We start from the raw sequence: 11,972 nt of genomic DNA, 5'->3' as shown, positions 1-11,972 counted from the left end.
ATCAGGCACTCTGTCTATCAGTTCTAGTCCCTTAAATCTATTTATAAATCTACACTTCCACTGTATAGTCATAAGGGATTTGATTTAGGTCATACCTGAATGGTGCAGTGGTTTTCTCCACTTTCTTCAATTTCAGTCTGAATTTGGCAATAAGGAGTTCATGATCTGAGCCACAGTCTGCTCCTGGTCTTGTTTATGCTAACTGTATAGAACTTCTCCATCTTTGGCTGCAAAGAATATGATCAATCTGATTTCAGTGTCGACCATCTGGTGATATCCATGTGTAGAGTCTTCTCTTGTGTTATTGGAAGAGGGTGTTTGCTATGACCAGTGCATTCTCTTGGTAGAACTCTATTAGCCTTTGCCCTGCTTCATTCTGCACTCCAAGGCCAAATTTGCCTGTTACTCCAGGTGTTTCTTGACTTCCTACTTTTGCATTCCTGTCCCCTATAATGAAAAGGACATCTTTTTTGGGTGTTAGTTCTAGAAGGTCTTGTAGGTCTTCGTAGAACTGTTCAATTTCAGCTTCTTCAGCATTACTGATCAGGGCATAGACTTGGATTATTGTGATATTGAATGGTTTGCCTTGAACAGAGATCAGTCTGTCATTTTTGAGATTGCATCCAAGTACTGCATTTAAGACTCTTTTATTGACCATGATGGCTACTCCTGAGCAGTCAGTAAACACTTATTATCTTCAGAGAATTTTCTTAAAACTTTCAACTCTTCTCATTATTGTTCTAGTTTTGTATTTTATCAAAAACGAATATTCTAAGTGAAAAACAAACAACAACAACAACCAAAAAAAAAAAACTGACAACTGTTTAATGTAGCTACAAACCTGCCTACCCAAACTCAAGTCAAGGTCCTACACACAACCTCAGAAGTGTGTATCTATTTTTATTCAATTAAAAACATAATAAGTGTTTTTAAAATCAGGCTATGAAATACATGGGGTTTCATCCAATTAATTCTTAACTGTGCTCCAGACACTCAAATTCAATATACTTTTTTTGCAGAAAAAGCTGTTTCAAAACAGTTGCTCCTTCCTTTTCCTCTCTTCACAGAATGGAGCTGTCTGTGGATGCTTCTTCCCAGTGAATCGCTCTTAAGCATTTTATGCTAATTCTTCCCAACTACTGTTGGTTAAGTGTTGTTCTTGTGATTTTATACGGCAATGATACATCATTTACCTATCTAACACTTAAGTGCTGTCCTATGTCCTAATGTAGCAAATGCAGAAACATCTCATTCTGGTGGTGGGGAGGGGAAGAAATTGAAACATCTGTCTTAATGGGTCTTTGTTGTGAGTTCTATTTGCCAAAAACAAAATGGAACAGCAAGCTTCAGACAATGGCTACTTATTCAAACCAACCTGTATACTTCGCTCTCTAGACTGGGTCATCAAGTCCCCTCGTCTCCCTCTGCCACACTCTGGTGACAAAGACCCGTGCCTCTCTCCACCCCCGACACACACAATTCCTGGCATAGGTCGATCAGGAGTCTTTCACTCAGGATCCATCTTACCCTTCCACACTCAGCTGAAACATCTCCTCTTCCGTAAAGCCACCTGTACACGCCAGAAGCCTTCTGTTGCAGGTGAAGTTAATTATCCCTTCCTCTCTTTCACCTCACTACTGTTATGTAGCTCTAGTTGTTGTTGTTCAGTCGCTAAGTTGTGTCTGATTCTTTGAGACCCCACAGACTGCAGCACGCCAGGCTTCCCTGTCCTCCACTATCTCCCAGAGTTTGCTCAAGTTCATATCCACTGAGTCGGTGATGCCATCCAACCCTCCCATCCTCACAGTGGCAGAGGATGAGATGTAGCCCTAACACCATTCTGTATTTAAATTACATTCATATGACTACTAAGTGAGATTGTGAACTGCTTGTAGGCAGGCTCTATTGATTACTGATCTCTGCATCTATGTAGCTAAAGTAGGCAGAATTTTGGGTTTCCCGGGTGGCTCAGTGGTCAAGAATTTGCTTGCAATGCAGGAGACCTGAGTTTGATCTCTAGGTCAGGAAGATCCCCTGGAGGACGGAATGGTTACCCATTCCAGTATTCTTGCCTGGGAAACCCCATGGACAGAGGAGCCTGGAGGGCTACAGTCCACGGGGTCACAGAGAGTTGAATATACCTGAAGCGACTAAGCAGCAGCTTCAGGCAGAATTTTGGACTTCCCAGTTAGCGCTAGTGAAGAATCCGCCTGCCAATGCAGGAGGTACAAGAGATGCAAATCCGATCCCTGGATTGGGAGGATCCCCTGGAGAAGGAAATGGTAACCCACTCCAGTATTCTTGCCTGGAGAATCCCATGGACAGTGAGGACTAGCGAGCTACATTCCATAGGGTTGCAAAGAGTCAAACAGAACCGAAGTGGCTCGGCACACACGCACACATGCAGGCAGAGTTTCAGCGTGACTCCCGATGCCCCTTGCCCTGGTTTCATCCCATCCTGTTGAGTGTGGGCAGAAGTGGTGATTCTGTTATGTTAAATGGCAAAAAGGAGATAATTCGAGTGAGACCTGAGTTCTCTGAAAGCAGAAAGTTTTCTCCAGCTGGTTGTAGAGGAAGAAATCAGAGAGATTCCTTTCTGCTTACCTGGAAAAAGCAGCAATAATCATGTTGTGAATTGTCCATGAGGGACCACGTGGCATGGAACAGCAGGCAGCCTCCAAGAGCTGACAGTAGTCCCTGACCAATAGCCAGTGAGAAAACTGGGACCTCAGTCACACAGCCTGAAGGAGCCGTATTCTATCAAAGCCTGAATGAGCTAGAAAGCAGATTCTTCCTCGATACCTCCAGACAGGAAGCTGGCCCAGATGACAGCTTGATTTTAGTGAGTGATTGTGAGTGATTAATTGGAGAATCCAGCCTGGGCTTATTACCTACGGAATTATGACTTGTTTTAGGCCACTATGTTTGTGGTAATTTGTTATATTGCAATAGAAAAGTATGCACTAGCCCAGTGCCTGATACATAATAAAATATTGACTGGTTAGTTATTGAGTGAAATGGTTTGAATTAATGAATGAGGTTATGGAAGGAAGGAAAGAGAAAGAAACATAATAATTGGAAAAAGGTTGTCCATTCAAGGACAAATGAATTTTCAGAGAATGAATAAAGGAAAGAATAAATAAAGAAAAATCATTCTGTAAAATGATTGATGGGACTTTCTGAACTGAACAAGTGTGGCAGACATACTAAGTCTATTTATACTAGTTTTTTCTTTTTTTTTTTTCCTGTTCGAGTTTCTAACTCCCAATCCATTCCTCATTCCTAATCTACCCTTGACCATTTTGTCATCCCTACCCTGACCTGATCCCAATGTGTCTGGTAAGAAAGAAAAACAGCATTGACAGCTGTCTGCTGGTAGCTGGCTTTATTGCTACCAGCTAAGCCAGGGTGTTTTCCTGTTTTATATAAACAGCGTCCCCTAATATCGTCATCATGTGAGGACTCCATGGTTATGAACAAGATAAAAAACATGACCACTCCATAAACAAGCCTAAACACCGTGCAACCACACAATTACCAAACACCTCCTTCTCCCAAAAGAACAAATGACAACTGCTTCTTTCCCAATGACAGCACTCGCCCTGTAGATTTAACCTTCTAAATACTCCTTAGAACATAATAAGCTGAACTACCATTATCCACTGCTTTGGTTCACAATTCATCCTAACTGTTTTTCCTGATTCTGTGTCTTTCCATCTATTCTTTACCCTTAAGTTATAATACTCTCCTCATATATCTGATGCATATTATACTCCTGTGTACAATGCTTCAATGGCTTCTCATTGCTTTGAAGATAATGACCTAAATCCCTAAAATGGCCCTCAAGGCCCTCTTTATGCTTGCCTCAGCCCCCTCACTATCTGTACTATAGGCACAAGGGTCTTGTTTCATTTTCTAGACTGTACCATGGATAGTGTATCTTGCCTCAGGACCTTGGCACGTATAGTGTCTCTCCTAGAACACAATGCACACCTTGCCCCAATGCAGAAAGTGAATTTCTACTTCTTCAGATCTCAGTCTAAACGTCATTTCTTCAGAGAAGTTCTAGATCCATTTCACCACGTCTAATCCTTCTCTTATACAACAATTCTAGCACCATGTACCTTCATTCCACAGCATTTTCACTGCTTTTAACTGTATATTTATTTGCAAGTTATTTGGTTAATTATTTCCCTCTTCTGTACTAGACCTACATCTAGTAAAGGGCATCACTGTCCAAAGGGCAGTAATGATGTTTTTACTCATCAGTGTAACTCCATTGGCCAGCATAGTGCCTGGCACATATTGAACACTCAACAAATATTTGCAGAATGATTGAGTCTAGACTTCCTGAATATCCTTACCCTGCTCATCTAGAAAGACAACTTTTACTCTGGTCTGTATGCACTCATTATGTGCATACATTAGGAAGACTGACATCCCTTATTTTGGCAAGAGACAGCTCAATTCGTATTTGGACAAAGGATGGTAAGAAAGTCTTTCTGCACTTTAAGGATGCCTGTTTCTTGCATCCCAAAGTTTCCTTTTCCTTGTTAATAGCTCTTCAGTCTGAGGTGTATTATATGTCCCTATAAACTCTCCTGAAACTCTCACTCCCTCTGCTAGAAGTGGCTTGGTACAAATGTCACTTGAGAACTAGAAACTAATTTATTATTGTATCACCAATAACCTCTAGGGGGCACCAGAAACAACAGCTATTTCTGCAAAGGGACTCCAAAGGAATTTGCTCAGTGTTCTCTCAAACAGCAAAAAGGAAGCAAGTTTATGTAACACCATATGCTACAGGGTTGTACTTATAAATACCCCTTTGCTGTATTCTGAGACAAGGCATGAATCTACTTTCCCTGTTGGCTCAGGCAACACACCTTTCTCTGACTGCTTCCCAAATTCTTTCCCCGCACCATCCATTACCATAGAGGACAGTGAATGAGCATCTTGCCTGATGTGGGGTCACGCTTAAAATGGCTCACTGCAAACAACTTTCTTGGCAAGACATGTATTTTATCTTAGAAACCTCATGCAAGTGCTTTGTTTTATTCCATTAGATATTGAAGTATGCTTTCATTTTTAAATGTTTTGCCCACAACACTTTGACTAAGGGTGATATTCTCAAATGCTATATCGACCCTATACTTTTGCATAACCCTTGACACAACTCTTTACCAAGCTGTTTTTTATATATATTTATATATTTATATATATATAATACACACACATATACATACACATATATACGCACACACCAATTTTGCAATAGGACTGTGGAGTTATGATTTATATTTATATTTAAACATTAATAATATCATATCATAAAGATGTACATAATATACAGATATACAAAGATGTACATAATATACAGATCTACAAAGCCACCCAGTCAGCTTAAGAAGGAAAATATTATCTGTATCTTTGAAGCCCCATGTTATTCCCTCCTAAATTTACCTTCCCTTCCACAGCTTCAAAGAGATATAAAGTTCACTTCTTCAATTTTGTATTATTTCCTATTTTCTAAGGTTTAACACTATATATATATATATATATATATATATATATATATATCTCAACACATATTGTTTTGTTTGCTCTGTTTTTTAACTTTATGTAAGGGACTTATCCTGTCCATTTTCTTCTGTGATTTGCTTTTTCACTAATCAATGTGTTTTTGAAATTCATCTGTGTTGATATATATAGCTGTCGTGCATTTCTCTGAGAGCCTAGTATTTCTTCCAAGCAGTGTCTCAAGTCAGAATTTCTCTTCAAACTTTTTGCCAGAGGGCACTGGGACCATCTGAAAACTGAGAAATGTGCATAGCCACAAGTATCCATTCTTTCCACAGGGGAAATATGAAAACCGCCTCTAATTATCACCTCAGGTTACTTATATTTTCTGACTCAGGGGTAATTTGCATTTTACAATTCTTCGTTTAATTTAAGACACAGATAGATAACAGCAAGGACCCCCTTCCAGGCTCATAAAATTCTTTAGAATGACACACTTGCTGTCTTTCACTTCCACACAATTTTACTTTGTAAATATATTTCCCAAATGATGAGCACCTATTATAATTTAGTTATTGAAATAAAAGTAATATCCTCTAAAGGATTTCTTGATTATTTTTTCAACTTGCCTGTTTTAGAACTCTAATGACAGTTGCAATTTGTTATTGCCAAAGTTACCTCTCAGGGTTGTACTTTGGGAAGGAACTTTCACCCACAAAATAGCTTTTAAAAAATAATCCATAAATTCTAAATGAAAATGCAAACAAAAAACAAACTATAGTTGGTGAACCAAGCATGTATTGTTCTTTAGATGTTTACTGAGCATCTGCTAACTATACTGATTGAGGATTTAGGTTGGACTCAGGGATGCATAGAAAGGATATCTTCATAGGAGGGGTTCACATGCTCAGAACAGAGACACTCACTTGTGTGGCTGTAATGCAGGACAGGGAGTTGAAAGAGCTGCAGAGGATAGGAATTAAAGAGGAAAATAATTTCCAGCCAGGGAGTCAGAGAAGGCTTTAAAGAAAAGTTGGTATTTAAACTTTGTAAGTTTAGAAGGATTTTAACGGCCTGGAGGAATGGAAGTGACAGAGGATACTAAGGTTAAAACATAAGCACAAAAGTGCAGAGATAAGAAGGGGCAAAATGCCCAGGAAGCTGTGAGTAGTCTCTTTTGACTGTAGTGGGTCATTTAGAGGACACTCAAGGAAGTGTTCCTATTTTTCTCTCTTTTTTTAATTTAAAAAACTAATTTCTTTTTAATCTTTTGGCCATGTTGCATGGCATGTGGGATCTTAGTTCCCCGACCAGGGATCGAACTTGTACCTCCTGCATTGGCAGCACTTCTCCTCCAGGGAAGTTCCAAGTAATTCTTATTTTTAAATAATTTTTATAACATTTTTGCAAACAGAGGATAGGAATTAAAGAAAAACATTTCCTTGGGTCTTACTGGGTCAGTTCTGCTTTTACCTAATGCCCAGTAGTCTGTATTGACATGACAGATACATACACACACACACACACACACACACACACACACGCAGCATTCAGTAGTTTGGGAGTATAGATACGGAGATATATCCTGGTGACTTAAATGGTAAAGAATCTGCCTGCAATGTAGGAGTCCCAGGTTCGATCACTGGGTCAGGAAGATCCCCTAGAGGAGGAAATAGCAACCCACTCCAGTATTCTTGCCTGGAGAATTCCATGGACAGAGGAGCCTGTTGGGCTACAGTCCATGCGGTCGCAAGAGTCAGACATAACTGAGTGACTAACACAATCTATAGATACAGAGATTATGTCGTGCATCCCATAGCAACCTTTACCATGCATTTCCTTCCCTTCCCCTCCCCAGCCCCAGAAGTCCCCTCTGCCATTTAGCTGCACACTTCTGTAGCTTTCTGCACCAGAACATACTTCTTTTTCCCTCTCCCAGCCTCTTGTGGGCAATCACTCCTCTAGCCTTCAACCCCTTAACTAGATTTTTCCTTCGGAAGTTCTCCCTCCCCGTTTATCATGAAGATTCAACTAGCTGTATAGCACAGAGAGCTCAGCTTGGTGCTCTGTGATGACCCAGAGGGATGGGATGGGTGGTGGGGTAGGTGGTAGGGAGCCTCAAGAGGGAGGGGATATATGTATACATACAGCTGACTTACATTGTTGTACATCACAAACTAACACAACATTGTAACTCCAATTAAAAAAAGACCCACGTGGCTTTCATTGTCTCCAATTTTTCTTCCCAACTAGCAGCAAAGAAGGCCTCAGAGCTTCAGAAAAAGAAGAGGAAGATGAGTCAAAAAAAGAAAAAAGAGGAGGAGGAGATGGAGACAGAAGAGAAAGGTAAGGATGGAAAAGAAGGAAAGAAAAAGAGAGGGAGGAAAGGTAAATAATTTCTTCACTAGAAAGATGATAAAACAAGGTTACAAAAACTTATACTTCAAATTTTCTGTGAACAGTCACAAAACTTGGCTTCATCTCCAGCATTCAGATAGTGTGGATGAATTGTAGGCCATCAGGGTCCTCCGTGTATTCAAGAGCACTGAGTGTGTGGTTAGTTGCTCAGTCACATCCAGCTGTTTGTGACCCCATGGACTGTAGCCTACCAGGCGCCTCTGTCCATGGGATTCTCCAGGCCAGAACACTGGAGTGGGTTGCCATGCCCTCCTCCAGGGGATCTTCCCAACCCAGGGATCGAACCCAGGTCTCGGGCCTTGAGGGGGATTCTTTACCATCTATGCCACCAGGGAAGCCCTTCAAGAGCACTGGTTGATATTAAAACTAGGTATTAAAGCTTGGGATCAAGCTATCATCTTGTAAAATCCTGCCCTCGTGGTCTCTCCCATTATTCCAGCTTGTCTATGCTTCGTTCCTACCTCTCTATTTGCAATAGCCTTTGTCGCCCATTCCTTTCTACCATATACATCGCTTCTTGCTGATTTTTCCCACGGGTGGCATAGTCAGGCAGACCATGTTTTGAATATTCATGGCTCAACCTGTGCAATGAAAACAGAGAACAAGGAAAACAGCTGTCAAGAACTCTACAAAATTCTGTTTCTTGGATTAAGACCATAGGACGCACCTGCAGATAAATGTTATTACATCTTTTTTTTCCTTTGCGTACACCTATTAAGCAAAGAGATATTGTGCTCATTGATTCCACAAACCCTGTTAATAACCGACTGCATCAGGTGCATGCAAGTAGAAGGTAGTTAAGCACAACCTGCTCCTGCCAAGAACAGTCCCCTGGAGCCTCCCCTGCCTAATCGTTTACTCCTACAAACACACTAGACAAGAAAGTCAGTGCAGAACTGATGTAAAACCCAGGGGGCAGAAAGTAATAGGAAACTCAACTACTTAAGCTTCCTGGATCTCGGGAGAAAATCACTTCTAAACAATTACAGTATATTTTGTTAGCATCATCTCCTCCAAGCCAAGAAACAGAATTGCTTTTGATTAATAAGCAAAAGAGAAAGCAGATACGGTAAAATTAAAATAGCAAGCTTGCATCATATGTGTTGATTAAAGAATGATCTATTTTTTCCAAAATCAGCTTACTAAAGATTTTCTAAATTCAAAGGCAGTGCTTCATATAAAATCAAATATTAGACAGCTTCAATGGGAGCCTTATCATTGTTGGTTATCATCACTGTTTCAAAATATGCACCATCCAGCTGCTAAGCCTAAAAAGGCATTCATTGGCATAAGTTGACGTATTATAAATATCAGAGACACTTGGGAAGCTTGGGAATCACCAATTAGCAGATTGTTTTCATTTTTATGATTTATGGGGTATGTGTATGTGTGTGTTGTGTGTGCATGGATACTAGTGAACTATCCTAAGGAAAGAGGTTTTAGCTGTTGCAAAATCTGAGGGAAGTAGGATATCTATGGAAATTGTTAAATAAAAATCCGCTTTATCCCTGAATACACATTCTCTTAATATGAGAGCCTGGGTGATATAGAAAAAACACCTGACTTGGAGTCAGACAGAGCAAGCTCTGTCACTCACTAGCTGAGCAATCTAGACTGAGTAAACACCTTCTTTCTGTAACATGGAGATAGTCCTTCCTACATCATGCTGAGATTGAAAGCTTTAAAAGAAGAGTTGCCCATTGAAAAATGTCTGTTCCCCCTTTTCCATCTCTTGCCTATCCTTGACAATTAGCATCTTCTAAACATGTGCATTTTCTTGATGAAGCGTGAAAAATTTGTCTCTAGAATGGGACTAATCTCTGAATAATGTGAGAAGATGCTCAGACAAGCAAAGGAGCTTTTAGTACAATAATTTGGATTTGTTGGCTCATTGGTTGGTTGGTTTGATGTGGGGGCAAAGGAGAGAGCTTACAGGCTGGTATGATTTTTATTCTACGAAGAGAAAAACAGATAATTCTTTATCTTCCCTTCTCTTTCAGGAATCAAGCTTAGGTCTAACATTCAATTATATTTAAAAGAATGAGACACCCAGAGAATGGGGCAAAGACAGTACATGACAACACTAAGGTTTTCACCTTTGTTTTGAATCCTCTGTTTAAGCAACAGACTGGCAACAGGGATACACAGGATATATATGGGCTAGAAAAGTCAAATTATTCTTTCATATTTCAGGTAAAGTGCTAGTCAGTCATGTCTGACTCTTTGCAACCCCCATGGACTGTAGCCTGCCAGGCTACTCAGTACATAGAATTCTCCAGGCAAGAACACTGGAGTGAGTAGCCATTCCCTTCTCCAGGGGATCTTCCCAACCCAGGGATCAAACCCAGGTCTCCCACACTGCAGGCAGATTCTTTACCATATGAGCCATCAGGGAAGCCCATATTTCAGATAAACAAACTGCCTATTTCAGGTAAACACTATGGAACTGAATTCTGTGAGTTCTTTTAGGCAATGTATTAAAAAGTAAATAAGTACTTGATCACTACCTCTTTATGTCTTTTATCATTTTATTTCCCCCAGTACTTCCAAAATATTAGATGCAATAAGACACTCTCCATTTTTTGAGATCATAAAGATTAGACTATCCTAAATTTTTGTTCCATTCTCCACTAGGACATTTTGGCAAAACACGCACATTGTAATAATAAAACTTCCACAGGGATAAATCCTTCATTGGTTCAATAGATCACATTTGGTGGAGAATACAAGGCCTTTGGCACTGATCTCGTTCCAACTTCAGCCTTAAATGTTGACACATATAATCCTAGATACATCCTTTCACATTTCAAATAACTAACTTTACTCCTCTTTGCCTGACTCATAAAAAGCTAAGTGCTTTTATTCATTTTTTTTAATTGTGGTAAAATGCGCATACTATAAAATTATTATGAGCTTGAGCAACGCATTTAACCTCTCCTATTTCCCAGATTTTCTCATTATTTGGATCCCAAACTCTGCCACCTATGCCCTAAATTCTTGCATGGGGATATGGACTAATCAGGAATTCAGCTGACCCTACAATTCTATAGGCCTTCTGGACCTCTTTGTGTGCTCTGTCATGTCCGACTCTTTATGATCCCATGGACTGTAGCCCACTAGTCTCCTCTGTCCGTGGAACTTTCCAGGCAAGAACACTGGAGTGGATTGCCATTTCCTTCTCCAGGGGATCTCGTCTTTAGAGTTACAAAAACCCTCTAAGACTTACCTTTGGTGGACATGTTCTATAAGTATCTAGAAACAGCATGTTATGGCTTAATGAATTCTTCCATCACCATACAGTGCAGACGACCAGCACATCAGCCAAGATATGAAGGGAACTCTCGTTGCCATTATCCTGCCTCATCACTATAACCAGTTCCATGTGTCTTTCAGTTTCTGTCAGTCTCTGTTGCATACAGTCCTACACCTGGATCCAGCTGATACTCATATTTTGGTTGCAAGGATCATAGAGTCCATTCACTTCAATTTGATGGGATCCAGGAGTCAGACAGGGCTTCCCTGGTGGCTTAGATGGTAAAGCATCTGCCTGCAATGTGGGAGTCCTGGGTTCGATCCCTGGGTCAAGAAGATCCCCTGGAGAAGGAAATGACAACCTACTCCAGTACTCTTGCCTGGAAAATTCTGTGGATGGAGGAGCCTGGTAGGCTCCATGGGGTCGCAAAGAGTCAGACACAACTGAGCAACTTCACTGGTACTGTTAGGAGTCAGACAACCAATCTTGAGAGGACAGGAAACCTGGGCAAGTTGACTCAAAGAGGCAGATTGGTTTTCTAGGGCCGCCAGAGCAAAGTATCGCAAATGGAGAGGCTTAAAGCAACAGAAATGTATCATCTCATGGTTCTGCAGGCTTGCAGTCAGAAATCAAGGTGCCTTAAACCTGTAAGGGAGAACCCTTCCTTGCCTTTCCCCAGCTCCTGGGTGTTTGCTGGCCATTCCTAGCATACCTTGGCTTACAGCTGCAGCATTTCCGGTTCTGCCTTCCCTGCCTTCATATAGCATTCTTCCCATCCTAT

The sequence above is a fragment of the Ovis aries genome, chromosome 10, assembly GCF_016772045.2.
Source record: "Ovis aries strain OAR_USU_Benz2616 breed Rambouillet chromosome 10, ARS-UI_Ramb_v3.0, whole genome shotgun sequence".
In the NCBI taxonomy this organism is placed as follows: domain Eukaryota; kingdom Metazoa; phylum Chordata; class Mammalia; order Artiodactyla; family Bovidae; genus Ovis; species Ovis aries.
This window is presented reverse-complemented; position numbering follows the sequence as displayed.